Genomic DNA, 18,118 nt, shown 5'->3' on the forward strand with positions numbered 1-18,118 from the left:
CGCAGACCGTCCTCGGGCTGCCCGTCCAACACCGGTTTTATTTTCCTTTTTTTTTTTTTGAAAAGATAAAAACGGTAACACTTACAATTATATTAACATCATCCCACAACGGGAGGCACTTTTCTGAAACGTTACGGTAACAAACGGTTGCGGCTGCCGCTCTCTCCCACCCAAGTAACCTGGCCCTGATGCTGCCCCTAAGAAACAGGCAGCACCCCTTGACCCCAGTCCTGACCCAAGTTACCCGAGCGGGATCTGTCCTTCCCCTCCAGAGGGTAGCCACCGGTTCCTGTGGTGGCTGGGCCCCAGCCTGCTCCACTGCGGGCCCTCCCTCCAATCTGCCTCTCCGGAGGCGGTACGGTGGCAGTTGCAACAAAAACATATTTACAAGCCACTAACGTTTGTGGTTGCCCTGCAAGTTCACGGGCTTGTCCATAGGAGTTCCTATGCCAAACTTTTCAAGCGGTCCCCACGGGGACAACGGTGGCGGCAACGGCCGGTTGCAAATCAAGGATGCAGACAATCAGGTTACTGTTCGGTAATCATTTTCATTTTCTCATCAACTTTTAAACTAACACACACACACCTAAAGAACGGTTTCCCTGTACCTAAGTGGGGGTCTACCTAGGTTGGGACGAGTGGACCTCCGGGGTCCGGTGTCAGTGGTGGCAGGCAGCGGGGGAGAGGGAACAATCAGTTCCTCTTCCCTGCTAATGTGCGGGGCAGGCGGAGGCATTGGGGAGTTGGGCACAGGTTCATCCCTGGGCACTGGCACTGGCTCTGGCTCACGGTTGACCACCTCCATTACATCTTCATCCACGGGTTGTGGGAAAAGTATCACTGGAAGAATCACCGCGCTGCTCTGTGTAGGCCAGTCCGCTGGGAAGTCACCCATCACGGTGTGGATTACCTCTTTTGCCTTCTCTGCTGGTGGAGGAACCGGTACTTCAGCCATTGTCCTCAATGCTGGCGGGCAGCTTTTCAGATGGTCCCGGGAAACCGTAGCTAAAGTGCCCCCTTGGTCACGACTGATTTGGTAAGCCTTCCCGTCTTCCCGTCTTGTGGGCTGTATGATGTATGGAGTTTGTTCCCACTGATCATCCAGCTTGTGGGTTCTCCTCTTCCGTTTCAGCACTACATCTCCAGGCTGGAAAGGGCCAGCAGACACCTTCTGATTGAAGCGCCGCTCTTGTTGTTCTCGACTCCGACTTAAGTTCTTCTCCACATATTCTTGAATCTGTCGGTACTGAACCCTCCGCCGGGTGTCCCATTCAGCCGTCGAGGGGAGTGTCTCTGGTGCTTCCAGTCCCATTTCCAGATCCACCGGCAGTCGGCCGGGGCGAGCCCTCATCAGATTTGCTGGGGTGCACTTTGTTGAGCTGGATGGGATATTGTTGTACATATCGACCAAGTCAGGCAGCTTCTCTGGCCACAGGTTCCGCTCCTCTAGCGGCAACGTCTTGAGGAGGCCAAGGACCAAATGGTTCATCTTCTCACACATACCGTTGGTTTGGGCATGGTAAGGCGTGGTCCGGATCTTCTTGCAGCCGTACAGCTGACAGAACTCATGGAACACCTCCGCTTCAAAGGCTGGGCCTTGGTCAGTGAGCACCTTCTCAGGGTATCCATGTGGTCAACAGAAGTAAGCTTGGAACGCTCTAGCGGCGGTACGGCCAGTTAGGTCCTTGACTGGGACAACCACCATGAATCTTGAATAATGATCCACTATGGTGAGAGCATAAGTGTACCCACTTCGGCTGGGGGTGAGCTTCACATGGTCCAGGGCGACCAGCTCCAGCGGTTGATGTGTAACGATCGGGTGCAGGGGTGCCTTCTGGCTGGCCTCGTCCTTCCTTCTCAGTGCACACGGACCACACTCTCGGCACCAGGCCTCCACAGACTCCCGCATCCCACTCCAATAGAACCGCTCCCTCAGCAGCATTTCCAATTTCTTCCATCCAAAGTGTCCGGCACCATCATGGTACGCTTGTAGAATGGTGGACACATTAGCTTGGGGAATCACCAACTGGTGGATCTTCTCATGAGTCTTCGGGTTAACCAGCTCACGGTACAACTTCCCTTGGTGTAGATACAGCCGGGTCCGTTCCTTCCACAGGCGTTGGGCTTCAGCTGGGGCGGCAGGGCCTATTCCAGCAGCGCCTTGCTCCACCAGAGTTTTGACTAGGCGGACAGTGGGCGCCTAGTTTTGAGCTTCCTGCCACTCCTGGCTGGGCAGTGGATCCAGGTTCACCCGTTGTTGGTGGACATGTACCTTCTCAGTTGGTGGCTGATAAAATGCAGGCAACTCAATCTCTTCGAGGTCATCATCCTCGCACCCTTCTTCTGACAAGTGGGGCATCCGAGAGAGTGCATCAGCATTAACGTTGGCACGACCAGCCCTGTACTTAATTGTGAAGTCGTAGTTGGCTAGCCTGGCCACCCACCGCTGTTCCAACGCACCCAATTTGGCCGTGTCTAGATGGGTCAACGGATTGTTATCCGTGAAAGCGGTGAATTTTGCTGCGGCCAAGTAATGGCGGAACCGCTCGGTGATAGCCCACACCAGTGCCAGGAGCTCCAGCTTGAAAGAGCTGTAATTTTCAGGGTTCCTTTCAGTCGGTCGAAGTTTTCGGCTAGCATAGGCGATCACTTTTTCCTTCCCATCCTGGACCTGGGACAAGACGGCCCCCAAGCCCACATTGCTGGCATCGGTGTAGAGCAGGGGTCGGGAACCTATGGCTCGCGAGCCAGATATGGCTCTTTTGATGGCCGTATCTGGCTCGCAGACAGGGCTCCTACCTGTCTATGGGAAGGATCAGGGCCGGCGCCAGCACCCGTCTACTCAGGGGGGCCCGGTGGCCGCGCTGTCACCGCCCCCCGCCGAGGATCGAGCTTTCAATTGCATCGGCATCGCAGGTGCCGATACAATTGAGAGCAATGATGAGAGAGTGAGCGGCGCGCTCCCTCTCTCATCATTCTCCCCGCTGTGACTGTCGGCGTTCTTCTGACAGCTCTGCAGCGAGCGCCGTGACGTCATCACTGCGCGCCTGCTGAGAGGTCAGCGAGCGACAGCAATGGACGATGCGCCGAGGAGACCGGATCAGCGGGGGAACGAGAAGTGAGCCGCCCCTCTACTGACACTGGGCTCCCCTGACTCACAGGCCGGCCACTACACAGCGGCACTAGTACACATAGGGGCCCGGCAGCCGCTCTGCGTCTATGTGTAGTGCTGCTGTGTAGTGGCCGAACTGTGAGTCAGGGGAGCCCAGTGTCAGTAGAGGGGCCCCTGACCTGGAGAGGCCACCAGCCATGTCTGAGCTGCAGGAGTGCTAGTCCTGACCTGCACAGCAGACGGAATCTCCATCCTGCAGGACCTGCGATGATGTCACGCCCATGTGACTGTGTGGGAGGAGACACAGGATGCCGGGCAGAAAGCAAGAGAACTGAATCCTGAAGGAGATTTGGACACATGACTGGTAATAAGAAAAGAGGGGACATGAGGGTGAGGGGGGCTGCAGGGTGAGGGGCATATGAGGGCTGCAGACTGTGACAGAAGCATGTGAAGGGGTGCAGAGTGTTTGAGAGGGGTAAGTTGGGGTACAGGCAGGGTGAGATATGTGAGCAGGGTGTGTGAGATATGGGGGTGTATTGTGTGTGATATGGGGGGTGCAGGCTGTATGGGAAGCAGGGTATGTGACATATGGGGGTGTAGTGTGTGAGATCTGGGGGGTGCAGGCTGTATGGGAAGCAGTGTGTGTGTGTGGGATATGGGGGGTGCAGGCTGTATGGGGAGCAGTGTGTGTGTGTGATATGGGGGGTGCAGGCTGTATGGGAAGCAGGGTGTCTGGGCCACTGACAGATACAATTGCTCCAGCGGTCACTTAGTACACAAAGGAGTGTTCCTCTCTGCTGCACTAAGCCACCGCTGGACCTAAACAATAATTCGCTGTAAAATAATAAAATAGATAATTGACATAACTGACAATGCGTTGTGTGACATGTCCAATATTCCAGCTTCTTTCTTCTGCGAATGCCTCAAAGCTGGCATTCTCTCAACATCAGGTGGGAAGAATGCCAGCTTCCAGTCATGCGCAGGAAAAAGAAGAAGCCAGACTGCTGGACTGATGTCATGCATCGCAAGTTCACAATGTAAGTTATTTATTTGATTTTTTTACTGCTAATTACCATTGTTTCAGTCCAGTTGTGGCTTTATACAGCAGGGAGGAGCATTCCTTGCTGTACTAAGTGAACATTGGAGCGATTGATCTGTCAATGGCCCTTTAAACATATTGTACGGCTCTCGCGGAATTATATTTCAAAATATGTGGCGTTTACGGCTCTCTTAGCCAAAAAGGTTCCTGACCCCTGGTGTAGAGGATGAATGGGTGGCTATAATCAGGATAAGCCAGGATCTCTTCCCCAGTCAAGGCCGCTTTCAGCTGACGGAAAGATTCCTCATGCCTCTCCTCCCACACCAGTGGGGCGCCGATGGGTCTACCACCCTTGGTCTGTCCCACGAGGAGGTCTTGCATGGGGGCAGCCATCTTCGTGTATCCCTTGATGAAGCGACGGTAGTACCCCACCAGACCCAGGAACTGCCTTACTTCCCTCACGGTGGTTGGCCTCGGCCAATCTTAGATGGCAGTGACCTTTTCGGGGTCGGGGGCGACACCTTCTGCTCCCACCACATGCCCCAGATACTGCACCCTGGGTTTCAGCAGATGACACTTGGAGGGCTTCAACTTCATCCCATACTTGGCAAGGGACGCGAACACCTTGGCTAGGTGTTCCAGATGGGCTTCGTACGTCTGTGAATACACAATTACATCATCCAGATACAACAGGACGGTTTCAAAATTCAAGTGCCCCAAACAGCACTCCATCAGCCGTTGGAAGGTACCCGGGGCATTGCACAGCCCAAACGGCATACTGTTGAATTCACAGAGTCCCATAGGGGTGGTAAAGGCAGTTTTCTCTCGGTCTTCGGGCGCTACGGCCACCTGCCAGTACCCACTGGTGAGGTCAAGGGTGGAGAAGTAGTTGGCAGTTCTCAGCGCAGACAAGGACTCCTCAATACGGGGCAGAGGGTAGGCATCCTTATGTGTTATCTGGTTAATCTTCCGGTAATCCACACACATCCGCATGGTGCCGTCTTTCTTCTTAACCAGTACCAACGGGGCGGCCCAGGGACTACAGCTGTCCCTGATAACCCCTGCCTCCCTCATATTCCTCAACATGTCTTTGGCGCACTGGTAGTGGGCAGGGGGAATGGGCCTGTACCTCTCCTTGATAGAGGGGTGTTCACCGGTAGGGATATGATGTTGGACCCCTTTAATCTGACCAAAGCCTAGGGGATGTTTGCTAAAAACTTGCTCATACTCCCTTACCACCCTGTATACCCCTTCTTTGTGATGTGTAGGGGTTTCATCAGTGCCCACGTGTAACTGTTGGTGCCACTCTTCTAACTCTCCTTGGGGCGGGTGAGTGTTGGCAGTGGGTAGTGAGACTGGGGGAGCTGCGTCATGGATGGTGTGGGGATCTAGGGTGAGCAACTTGGCAAGTGTAGCATACCGGGGAAGCCTGACTTCTTCCTCCCCACAGTTCAGCACCCTCACGGGCACCCTCCCCTTTTTTACATCTACCACCCCTCGGGCGGCCATTACTGTGGGCCAGTGTTCAGAGGGCATGGGCTCTATCATGGCAGGGTAGTCACGCCCCTGAGGCCCTACTGCTGCCCTACACCAAATCATCATCTCACTCCTGGGGGGCACAGTCAACGGGGCGGCATCCATCACTCTCACTCCACCAATCTCCCCTCCTGTTGATTTTACATGCTGGCGGTACATCAAGGCTCGGATCTCACGCTGCACAGCTCTCTGTCGGCTCCCCGCCGCCGTGGCGGCCAGCTGCTGCAGTAGGGCCAACACATCACTCATACAGTGTTCCATCACATTAGTTCCCAGCACTATCTTTGGGTTATGATCACTGGGTTCATTCATGATCACAATCATACCCTGGTGTTGCAGTTCAGCTTGCCCCACTGTCATGGCCACTTGTTTATACCCCACTTGGGTCAATGGGAGTCCATTGGCAGCAATTAGTGTTATACTAGTATCTGGGGGAGCCAGCTCGTCTGTCCCCCAATACCGTTGGTACAATGTGTATGGTATGGTGGTTACCTGTGATCCAGTGTCCAAGAGAGCCATCACCGGTACGCCGTCCACAGCTACAGGGATGATGGGCCGGGCCCCGATATACCGGTCCCGCCAGTCTGGGGGGCCACGGGGTTCTACTCCTGAGGATTGGCCCGTGGCCCCAGGGGTTGCTCGTTTAACGGGCACTGTCGGAAGTAATGGCCAGGCTTGCTGCACTTGTAGCAGGTTGGAGACCGGTTCCGCGAGTTGTTAGCACCTCTCCGCTGCATCCAGGGGACATCCTCAGGACTGTCGGCGAGCTGTATCTTGGCTGGAGGCCGGGATCTGGTCAGAGGTTGGAATGCGGCGAGAATCTTGGCGAGGTCTCCATCCATGCGACGGACCTGGGCAGCCAATTCTTCCACCGTGCTGCTTGGAGCTGAAGGTACTGGAGAGGCTGGTAGGGCAGGGGCCACCACGACGGGGGCCGTCTCAACTGGCCACGGGGCCGGTTCCACGACTTCCGAAGCTGGGGGTTGCAGAGCTTTAATGGCCCGTGTTCTAGGGCCCACAGCCGGAGTTGTTTGCAGTCCTCAGAGGCTCTCATCCCCTGCACAAATTGCTCTACTAACATTTTGTTGCTGTCCGCCTCATTGATGGTGTCCTCCCGCTTCAGTGTGCGGAGGGCGGTTTGCAGACGTAAAGCGTAGTCCCGAATGCTGTCCACGGACCGTTGCCGGCATTGGTAAAACTGCATCCTCAGCTCAGCTTCGGTACGGGTCTCAAAAGCAGTCTGTAGCTTCTCAAAGATAGTGGCTACAGAGAACCGGTCCCCCTCAGCCCAGGTCTCCGCCTCCTGCGCAGCCGCGCCAGTTAGCTGGCCCAGCACTACCGCTGCACGTTGCTTATCAGTCAGGGGGTATAATTCCAGGAGCGGGTTAAGCTTTTTCCGGAAAACCTGTAACGCATCAGGCTTCCCGTCGTACTGCGGTAGCCAGGTCGCTCCGGACACGTAGGGCAAGGAGAACGGCATTACCTGAGCGAGAGCTGGGGCCGCGGCACCCCCCCGCCAGCGCGGCCGGGACCTGGGCAGGCCCATTCCCATCCACGGGTGCCGCTGCGGCTGCGACCGCCGCTCCTCCAGCAGCTCCGTCGGGCGCAGACATCTTGTTTCCGTCCCCCTTAGCCTCTTTCCGGCTCCTCCTCTATCAGGGCGGGGTTTTGGCCTTCGCGCCTCCACTACTCGAGAAGACGCTCGAGCGGGGACTTTTCGCGCCAAAGATGGCGGCTTCTGAAATTTTCTGGCCGGACACCTCCGGCGGTAACAAGGCGCACCTCTACCAGACGGCAGAGTGGTAAGATCCTGTTCGTGACGCCAAGTTGTCGCGGGCGGGGAGGAGGGTGTCAACGCTGCGCTCTCCCACTGCTCGGGTCCAGCCGCCGCTACTCTGCGGCTACTGCTGCTCGGTGGCTCAAGCGGTAGGCCGGATCCCGGGGACTCGAGCGGCGCTCCTCACCCGTGAGTGAAAGGGGTGATTTGTTGGTGGGGGATTTGATTAATGTCCGTGACGCCACCCACGGTTGTGGTGATTGTGTGGACACCACCGCTGCTCTGTCTGGGGATCCCGGGAGTGGTGGTATGGAGCCGCTAGATGTTGGTTTGCCCCTCCGTGGGTAGGGGGTTTTGGTGGTCCCGGAGCCCGATGACGGGGGTTTAGGGTGGTGGACAGGCGGGTTATGGGGCCTATGGAGGTGCAGGGACGCAGGGGCAGCGCTGTGCCGCACGGCACGGTGGTACTCACTCAGCCCAAGGATGATGACACAGTTCACGGTAAACAAACGGCTGGTTGGATGGGTCCCTCGGACGGCTGCGGTGCTGATGTTCCCTGCAGTTAGCGGTGACGGTCTCTTCCCTGCACCTAAGTCTATGTTGGTAGCGATGGGTTCCCACCGGTAACCCGCTCCCCGGCTTGGATATGGGCCGGTGGAGCCCCTCTTTGCCCGCAGGTGCTGGCCCTGGGAAACTGGTGCCCTGGCGGTGGCGGTGTCTCCCCTTCACGGTCGGACTGTTGCCTTCAATCGGGACTTCGCTGCTGGGAGACCCGGAGGTCCCCTTCACTGACGGATTTGGCAAATTACGGCGACTCCTAGCCTTGCCGGGATCCGAAAGGCCCCTGCCAATGGTGCTGGCTTCTCTTTGTATACCGCTCCGGTACCGCCGGGCCACCACCCGTCCACGGTCCTTTCGGCAACCTCCGATCAGCCTCTCCTGCAGACGGTCACCGCCGTCTGCCAACCTTGCTGTCTCAGTCCGGGGCACACACCCGGACCAACTTCAGGCTTTCAAACTGTCACTTTTCTCCTCTCGCTTCCACTCCTGTCACTTGCTCCTTTACCACTTCTTTCTACTCTCAAACTCAACTCTTCACTGTTTACTCCTTCACTTCCCTAGCTTGACTGCTGGTTTTCCTGCCTCCAGGACTGTGAACTCCTCGGTGGGTGGTGCCAACCGCCTGGCCCACCCCCTGGTGTGAACATCAGCCCCTGGAGGAGGGCAACAAGGATTTGTGTTCTGACCTTGGTGTGCCTGCAGGGAATGTGGGGTGTGTGGTGGTGTCATGACCTGTGACCCCTGGCTTGCCCAGGGCGTCACACATGCCCTTGCTTGTCTGGCATAAATCCACTTAGCTGTGTGTGTGTCTGGGATTGGCTGACAGCCTGGCCCGCCCCACTGTATGCGCGGTTAGGAAAAAAAAAATGGCGATCGCCATTCTTTCAGCACTCAGCAGCAGCACTGATCTAAACCCCGCCCCCCCCCCCCCGCACACTATACAATGAATTTTGATAATATCATGAATCACAGTGACTCACACTATCACAGTGAAAAGCCAGCTAGTAACTAGCTACGGTTTTTGGTGATCGAACCGTTCTCGAACGTAACTCGAACTGCCGAACTTGAAGCAAATCGTTCGAGGTCGTCGAACGACTCGAACGTCGCCCAAAATCACTCGAATTTTAAATTGGCGAACCTTGAACATCGCCCAACTCTATACATCACATGTGAAGTGACTTTGAGAGGCCTAGGTGACAGAAAATACCCAAAAGTGACATCATTCTAAAAACTGCACCCCTCACTTTGCTCAAAAGCACATCTAAGAAGTTTATTAACCCTTTAGGTTCCAGGAACCAAAGCAATGTGGGAGGAAAGAATGAAAATTTTACTTTTTTACACAAAAATGTTGATTTGGCCAAAAAATGTTACATTTTCACAAGGGTATGAGGAAAAAAATGCACCATAAAATTTATTGTGCCATTTCTCCTCAGTAAACTGATTCCTCCTATGTGGAGGAAATCTATTATTTGGGCGCACGGCAGGGCTCTGAAGGGAAGCAGAGAACGCAGGTGGGCGTAGATAGAGAGATCGCATAAGGGGCTGATCGGGAGGACTTGGGGGGGAACATTGGGAGGGGGCTGATCAGGTGCGCACAGGGGCAGCACGCAACACTTACGACAGGAGCAGTAGTGGCAACTGGATAGCAGCGTCAGCGGCGTGGTACTACAAGTATCAGAAGGCATTGCATAGACATGCTGGGACAGGGCTCTCCAGGCCAAAACAAGCCTGGGGAGGGCAGTCACCGCCAGGTCAGACCGCTTCCCCTGCACACTGATTGGAGGGATTGTGCGTCATAGCACGATCACACCAATCAGTGCTGCAGGGGGTGGGGGCACCGTATTTGCTGGCCTTAAGCCTGTCATCTGATGCTGATGTAGAAAATCACAGCTGGATCTTACAGGATCACATGGTTTGGGCATTTTTTTTTAGCCCAAAACAGTGCAATCACTGTGATTGGTGGTTCACATATGAACAGCCAATCACAGTAATCGTGGATGGTCAAGCAAGGGTCCCCTGCTGTAAGAAACAGAACAATAGTGATTGCAGCATTCAGGAGTCAGGGAGAGGTTTGCTTAGGCTAAGTCCACACATCAGTTTTTTCCAATCAGGCACAATCCGGTTTGTGCCTGATGCAACGGATCCATCTCAGATTGTGTAAAAACTGATGCGACAGATCTGGGTTTTTTTTGTTGTTTTTTTTATGCTGAGAGAGAGACCCCATCATCACCGCACAAACGCTGTCACTATCGCCCCCATCATGACCGCACACGCAGGCACTACCGCACGCATCATCACCGCACACACCCCGGCACTACCGCACGCATCATCACTGCACATGCAGGCACTACCGCACGCATCATCACCACTACCGCACGCATCATCACCGCACACGCAGGCACTACCGCTTGCATCATCACCGCACACCCCTGCACTACCGCACGCATCATCACCGCACACACCCCGGCACTATCGCACGCATCATCACCGCACAAACACCGGTGCTACCGCACGCATCATCACCGCACATGCAGGCACTACCGCTTGCATCATCACCGCACACCCCTGCACTACCGCACGCATCATTACCGCAAACGCAGGCACTACCGCATGCATCATCACCGCACACACCCCGGCACTACGTCAGTGACGTCACCGCTGACTGCGCAATTGGCTTCAGTTGCTGCGTGGAGCTGATAGAGAGCGGCGGTGTTATACTGACGCTCCTGTCAGCTTCATGTAGCAGAGCTGAAATCGTCGTGGGACCTCTGTGGATTACGTCGGACCTGGAGGGGTATTTGGGGATTTTAATAAAGTGGTGAAAGAGGGTGTTTTTTTGTGTTTTATACCAAATAAAGGATTTTTTTGGGTGTATGTGTTTATTTCCTTTCACTTACAGGTTAATCATTGGGGGTGTCTCATAGATGCCTGCCATGATGAACCCTTTATTACCCCGATTGCCACCGCACCAGTGCAATTCGGGATGAGCCGGGTAGAGTTCCAGGACTGTCGCATCTAATGGATGCAGCAATTCTGGGCGGCTGCTGGCTGATATTTTTAGGCTGGGGGGCTCCCCATAACATGGCGCTCCCCATCCTGACAATACCAGCCTTCAGCCATGTGGCTTTATCTTGGCTGGTATCAAAATTGGGGGGGAACCGCACACCGTTTTTTTTAATTATTTATTTATTTATTTTACTGCAAGATATAGACCTGCCCACCAGCGGCTGTGATTGGTTGCAGTGAGACAACTGTCACTCAGCATGGGGACGTGTCTGACTGCAACCAATCATAGGCACCGGTGGGCGGGGAAAGCAGGGAATACGAGATTGAATAATGGGTGGCCGGCATTTTCAAATCAGGAGAAGCCGCCAGAGCTTTGTGACAACCGTGCAGCGCCGCGCCGGTGATCGATGAGTGGGTGAGAGTGAGTGAATGAGTCAGTGAGTGAGAGAGTTTGAGAGAGAGTGAGTTATTGATTGATTTTCTGACAAGCAATGAATTTATATCACTTCTGGGCATGTTCTGAAGTAAAAACCAGATCTGGTACATGCTTTCGGCGTTTGAAGCATGCCACCGGACCCAGCGCGCATAGACTTTCATTATGCACCATGCCGCACAGCGCCGCATCCGGCGCTATGCAGTTTTTTTACCGATGGCAAAAATCTGTTCCTCTCTGCGTTCTGTGTGGCTGTCGGAGTGACGATTTTTTGCCGCATCTGGAAAAAAAGAGGATCAAACGCAAGTACATGCGGCACAATCCGGTGCTAATAAAAGTCTATGAGGAAAAACCGCACCCGGCTGCAAAAAAAACCGGATGCGTTTTTCCCTAAAGCGCCGGATTGTGCCACACAGCAAAAACCTGATGTGTGAGCATACCCTTACCCTTCCCGAGCGATCAGGTCCCTGTAATGCGATCACGGAGACCCGATGGCTGCCATGGTAACCTTGGATCCTCACCATGACGACCCCGGGTTATTAGATGATGGTAAGTGAGGCTAAATGTCAGAGCTGTGAGTGCAGCACTGACAGATATAATCCACTGCAGTGATCAGAATACTAAAAAGTAATGTCCCATAAAGGGACTAAGCAAGAGATTTTAAAAAAGTTTAAAAAAAATGTTAAATAAGATAATGCTCAATTTCTTCCTGAAAATGATTGCAATCACAAATTCTTTGGTATTATTATCCTCATTTAATTTGCTTGCAATGAACAAAAACAAAAAAAATTGTCATAAAGCCAAATTGGATATAATTCCACACCAAACATAAAAAAGGGGGTGGACAAAAGTTTTGGCACTGTTTGAAAAATCTTGTGATGCTTCTCTAATTTGTGTAATTAACAGTACCTGTAACTTACCTGTGGCACCTAACAGGTGTTGGCAATAACTAAATCACACTTGCAGGCAGTTGACATGGATTAAGGTTGACTCAACCTCTGTCCTGTGTCCTTGTGTGTACCACATTGAGCATGGAGAAAAGAAAGAAGACCAAAGAACTGTCTGAGGACTTGAGAATCCAAATTGTGAGGAAGCATGAGCAATCTCAAGGCTACAAGTCCATCTCCAAAGACCTGAATGTTCCTGTGTCTACGGTGTGCAGTGTCATCAAGAAGTGTAAAGCCCATGGCACTGTGGCTAACCTCCCTAGATGTGGAAGGAAAAGAAAAATTGACGAGAGATTTCAACGCAAGATTGTGCGGATGGTGGATAAAGAACCTCGACTAACATCCAAACAAGTTCAAGCTGCCCTGCAGTCCGAGGATACAACAGTGTCAACCCGTACTATCCGTCGGCGTCTGAATGAAAAGGGACTGTATTTTAGGACACCCAGGAAGACCCCACTTCTTACCCCGAGACAAAAAAGAGCCAGGCTGGAGTTTGCCAAAACTTACCTGAGAAAGTCTAAAACGTTTTGGAAGAATGTTCTCTGTTCAGATGAGACAAACGTAGAGCTTTTTGGGAAAAGCCATCAACATAGAGTTTACAGGAAAAAAAAAAAGAGGCATACAAAGAAAAGAACACGGTCCCTACAGACAAACATGGCGGAGGTTCTCTGATGTTTTGGGGTTGCTTTGCTGCCTCTGGCACTGGACTGCTAAACCATGTGCATGGCATTATGAAGTCTGAAGACTACCAACAAATGTTGCAGCATAATGTAGGGCCTAGTGTGAGAAAGCTGGGTCTCCCTCAGAGGTCATGGGTCTTCCAGCAGGACAATGACCCAAAACACACTTCAAAAAGCACTAGAAAATGGTTTGAGAGAAAGCACTGGAGACTACTAAAGTGGCCAGCAATGAGTCCAGACCTCAACCCCATAGAAGACCTGTGGACAGATCTCAAAATGGCAGTTTGGAGAAGGCACCCTTCAAATCTCAGGGACCTGGAGCAGTTTGCCAAAGAAGAATGGTCTAAAATTCCTGCAGAGCATTGTAAGAAACTCATTGATGGTTACCGGAAGCGGTTGTTCGCAGTTATTTTGGCTAAAGGTTGTGCAACCAAGTATTAGGCTAAGGGTGCCAATACTTTTGTCTGGCTCATTTTTGGAGTTTTGTGTGAAATGATCAATGATTTGATTTTTGTTTCATTCTCTTTTGTGTTTTTTCATTGAAAGCAAAATAAATGAAGATAATAATACCAAAGAATTTGCTATTGCAATCATTTTCAAGAAGAAACTGAGTATTCTCTGACAGAATTGCAGGGGTGCCAATACTTTTGGCCAGCACTGTATGTGAGGCGAAATGTCAGCGCTGCAAGTGCAGCACTGATAGATAAAATCCACTGCAGTAATCAAACCCTGCAGTGGATTATAAAAAGTGAACTGAATACTAAAAAGTAATGCACCATAAAGGGACTAAGTAAAAAATAAAAAAAAAATGGTAAAAATATATTAAAAAAAAATATCAATTTAAAGAACAAAAAAAATATTACAATAATATTTATGTAAAAAAATAAAATAGACAAAAATTACACATATTTGGTATTGGCCGTAACAACCCGATCTATATAACTGTCACACAAGTTAATCCTTTCAGTGAACACAGTAAAAAAAGATAATAAAAAACATAGCAAAAACTATATCTCTTCATCATACAGCTGACAAATAAAGTGGAATAAAATGCAATTAAAAAGTCACATATACACTGGAGATCAAAATTAGAGAACAATGTGTGATCACTTGCTTTTTTCAGAAATAATATTGTGGCGCCCTGGACAAGCCAGGGGCCACAGATAACAACACACAAACACCCCCACCCCCAGCAGTTCACAACAGACATCCCCAAAGTGACCTGCTTTCTTCCTCGGGCTCAGGCAGACACACCAGGTGGGCGGAGTCAGGAAATGGAGACGCCCACCCAGGAGTTTGGCTGGCCTGAGGTAGGAAACGAGCAGTTAAGTTCAGGCAGAGGAAGAGAGAGGAGGTCTGCAGAGAGGCAGACATAGCCTGGGGCCTAGGTTGGAGCCTAGGGCCCTCGTACAGAAAGTCAGGCAGACGGTAGTGGCCGTCTGCAGGGAGCCGGGGAGACAGTTGGTGGAACCGTAGGTAGCCGGGGCTGGGCGGTGGCCCACCGGTACTGAACCGGGGAGCCAGCTGGAAACCAGAACGCAGGAGGAGTGTGCACGGAGGTGAAAGAAAGGACTTACACCACCAAACTGGGTCAGGGGAGAAACAACAACCGCAGCCGTGTGTTTTACTGAGAACTGTGTCATCATCATTACCGGCTGAGTGAGTACCACCGTGCCGTGTGGCACCGCGCTGCCCCCGCGACCCTGCACCTCACCAGGCCCCGTAACCCACCTGCTACCCATCCACCTACCTCACTGGGCCCCGGGACAACCAACCCCCTACCCACGGAGGGGAGAACTAACATCTAGCTGCTCCATACCATCACTCCCGGGATCCCCGTCCAGAGCAGCGGTGGTGTTCCAATCTCACCACAACCGTGGGTGGCGTCACGGACAATCTCCCTTACCAAATCCCCTTTTACTGTGGAGCCTGGGATCACAGACCAGGTCACGCCACCGTGATACCCACAGAAGTGACCCCGTGGCCCAGATTTGAGTACCCCCTGATCCCCGGGCGACACAATATAATCTCCATTGATGAACATGCTCCGGTTTTGTGTACGGGGTGCACCATGTCACTAGAACAGTGTTTTACAAAAGATCCAAAGTTTATCAACATAACACCTTTATTTTGCCTAAAATGTGATGATCATAATTAGAGAACAGCAATGACTGTAGCACAGAAAGATTATAACTAAATTTTCTGAAGGTAACAACAGTCACCAATCAGTAGGACATGTACAGGTGTCACATTCGTCTTCCTGCATGTAGAGACCAGTGTCAGTCTTTGGACTGGAGCCTGTTGCAGCCTTTCCAAGCAGTTTCTTGCTGAGTGTTTCAACTGCAATTACTTTGTAGTCATGCCTTTCACGTTTAAAGAGTGGTCTATCCCAGCAATCCCTGCTGAAGATACAAAGTCATTTGGTCTCTGACCGCTTTGGAGGAAGGTTCAGCAGTCGAAGTTACCTGTGCTCAGGTTATATCCTTTTGGTTGTTTTTTCCCCTCTGTTTGTCTTTACTTACCTGGTGTGCTGTTAGTGCAGCGGTGAGGTCTAGTGAACCTCACCTGCCCCTCACTAGTTAGGGCTACTATAAGGTCTTCCGAGGGTCTCAGGTTTCTGTTTGGCGACAGTTGCGGAGACTGTATAGGGACTGCCTATGAGAGGAGGGAAAGCTGCAGGTCAGAATAGGAGGTGCCCCACCAACCCCTCTTACTAGTTCCAGGGCCTCCCATTGTTTTTGTGTCCCCAGTGCCCCCTTTCTTGTGTTTTTTGTTGTGCATCAGCGCCACGTAGGTCTGAACGGACCTCGCCACGCTTGCTACACCCAGAAAGCGTGACTACAGGCTTTGCTTTGATTGACTTCAGCATATCTGTGGCGACAGGACATCAATAGTCTCGCACACTGCTAGGGTGTGATTTTGGTCCATTCTTCTTCCAGTCTCTTCCATAGTTCTTTGACTGTTGTGGATTTCTTGGCCATAACTTTGTCACCAAGGATTGTCCAGAGATTTTCTATTAGGTTTAGATAAGGACTCTGGGCTGTTTCAATGTTTTTTGTTTGAAAGAACTGCTTTACCTGTTTTGCTGTGTGACAAGGGGCATTATCCTGCATGAAAATTGCTGGCTTATTCAAGTAAGGAACCATGTGTTGTTGAAGAACGTTCTGCCACACACTTGCATTCACTCTGCCATGTAGCTGTATGAGAGGTCCAACTTCTGCTGCAAAAAGCATTGCCCAAACCGTGACACTTCCTCCACCACCTTTCACTGACTTCTTAACACACGTTGGGTTCAATCTTTCCCAAGTTTGTCGATGAACATTAATGTTTCCCATCAGACCCAAATAAATTAAACTTGCTTTCATCACTAAAATGTACTTGTGGAGCACTTCTCCTCTGTCCACACAACATGCTCCTCACCAAAGGGGAGTCTAGCCGTTTGATTCTTTCTGCTAACGAGAGGTTTTGGCCACTGCAGAGTGGGCTTTCAGTCCAAATGCTGTTTAAGAAAACATTGTGACAGTGTGTGACAAGACAGATCCTTACCCTGTTCAGTGCCGAATTGACAACCAATTCCAGCTGCAGTGTTGAAACAATTACACATGGAGATTCTCTGCATTATCCTTTCCTCTCTTGAATTTGTCTTTCGAAGGTGACCAGCCTTCTTGAGGGACTTGAAAGAATTTGTGATCTTATAAAGATGCAATATTCTCGAAATCAGAGACTTGGAATGACCAACTTCTCTTGCTGTGGCTGATAAGGTCACCCCTTTGGCCTTCATCTGTACAACCTGCCGCTGGAGGGTTTCAGTTACTTTGTAACTGTACAGCAAACTTAAAGAGAAAAAAGGTAGAAAAAAAAAAAAAGGGGTATCCGTCTTATACTCTTATCTTACCAGAGGAGGGGGTGGCAGCAGTGGTGGAATGGGTTCACAGGAGGTAGGAGCGGTGATGGAGTAGGGCGATACTGCAGGAACTGCGGTGGGGGTTGTGCTGGCAAGGGTGGGGTCTGTGCTGGCAGCGGTGGGGTCTGTGCTGGCAGCGGTGGGGTCTGTGCTGGCAGTGGTGAGGGTTGTGTAAAGCAGGCGAGTGTCCCAGATGCTTGTTGGGGGTGCGGGCTTCAAAGAAATGGCGCCCAGAGTCGGTGCATGCGCAGATGGAGCTCTCTGCTCAATGACAAGCTGAGATCTCATTTGTGCACGAGCAACCTCTGGGTGCCATTTCTCTTAAGTCCGCTGCTGGGAGATTAATGGGGCGGAGGCAGGGCGTGCGCAGATGAGCTTTTGAGCCAAGAACTCCATCTGTGCATGCGCCGACTCCGAGGCGCTATTATTTGAATCCAGAGCATCTTTGACACCGCCGCAGTTACACTGCTCTGTTCCACATAGCAGTTAAACGCCCGCACAGCAAGCCGCCCGCACAGCTAGCCAGACAGCCACCCGTATAGCCAGACAGCCACCCACACAGCCAGTCAGCCGCCCAGAAAGACAGACAGCCGCCAGCACAGACAGTCCTGTCTTATCACTTTTATGACACAGTAAATGGCATTAATTTTATTTAATTTTTTAAAAAAATTCCTGAATTGCTTTTTGTTCATAATTGTGCCTCACAAAAAGCAGAATACAAAACGATTAAAAATTATTATCTGGGCCAAAATAGTACCAATAAAACCTCCAAGTCATCCCGCAAAGAACGAGACTGCACATGACTCTATCAGCAGAAAAATAAAAAAAAATATAGTTTCTTGTGTGCTTAAGGGAGTCTTCTACATCAATTTTCCTTAAAAGAAATCTGTCAGCAGGTTTTTGCCAAGTAATCTGTGAGCAGCATAATGTAGGGGCAGAGATCCTAATTCCTGTGATGTGTCGCTTACCGAGCTGGTTAGTGTAGTTTTGATAGAAATCACTGTTTAATCAGCAGGAGATTATCATTACAGGACTACTTGGCATGCTGCAGGTAGTCGAGCATATTCAGGAGTTCTGTATCACTGCTAGATCTTCAGCAGAGACTACATCTATTTTGTCAAAA

Source organism: Anomaloglossus baeobatrachus, unplaced genomic scaffold, assembly GCF_048569485.1.
Source record: "Anomaloglossus baeobatrachus isolate aAnoBae1 unplaced genomic scaffold, aAnoBae1.hap1 Scaffold_111, whole genome shotgun sequence".
Lineage (NCBI taxonomy): Eukaryota > Metazoa > Chordata > Amphibia > Anura > Aromobatidae > Anomaloglossus > Anomaloglossus baeobatrachus.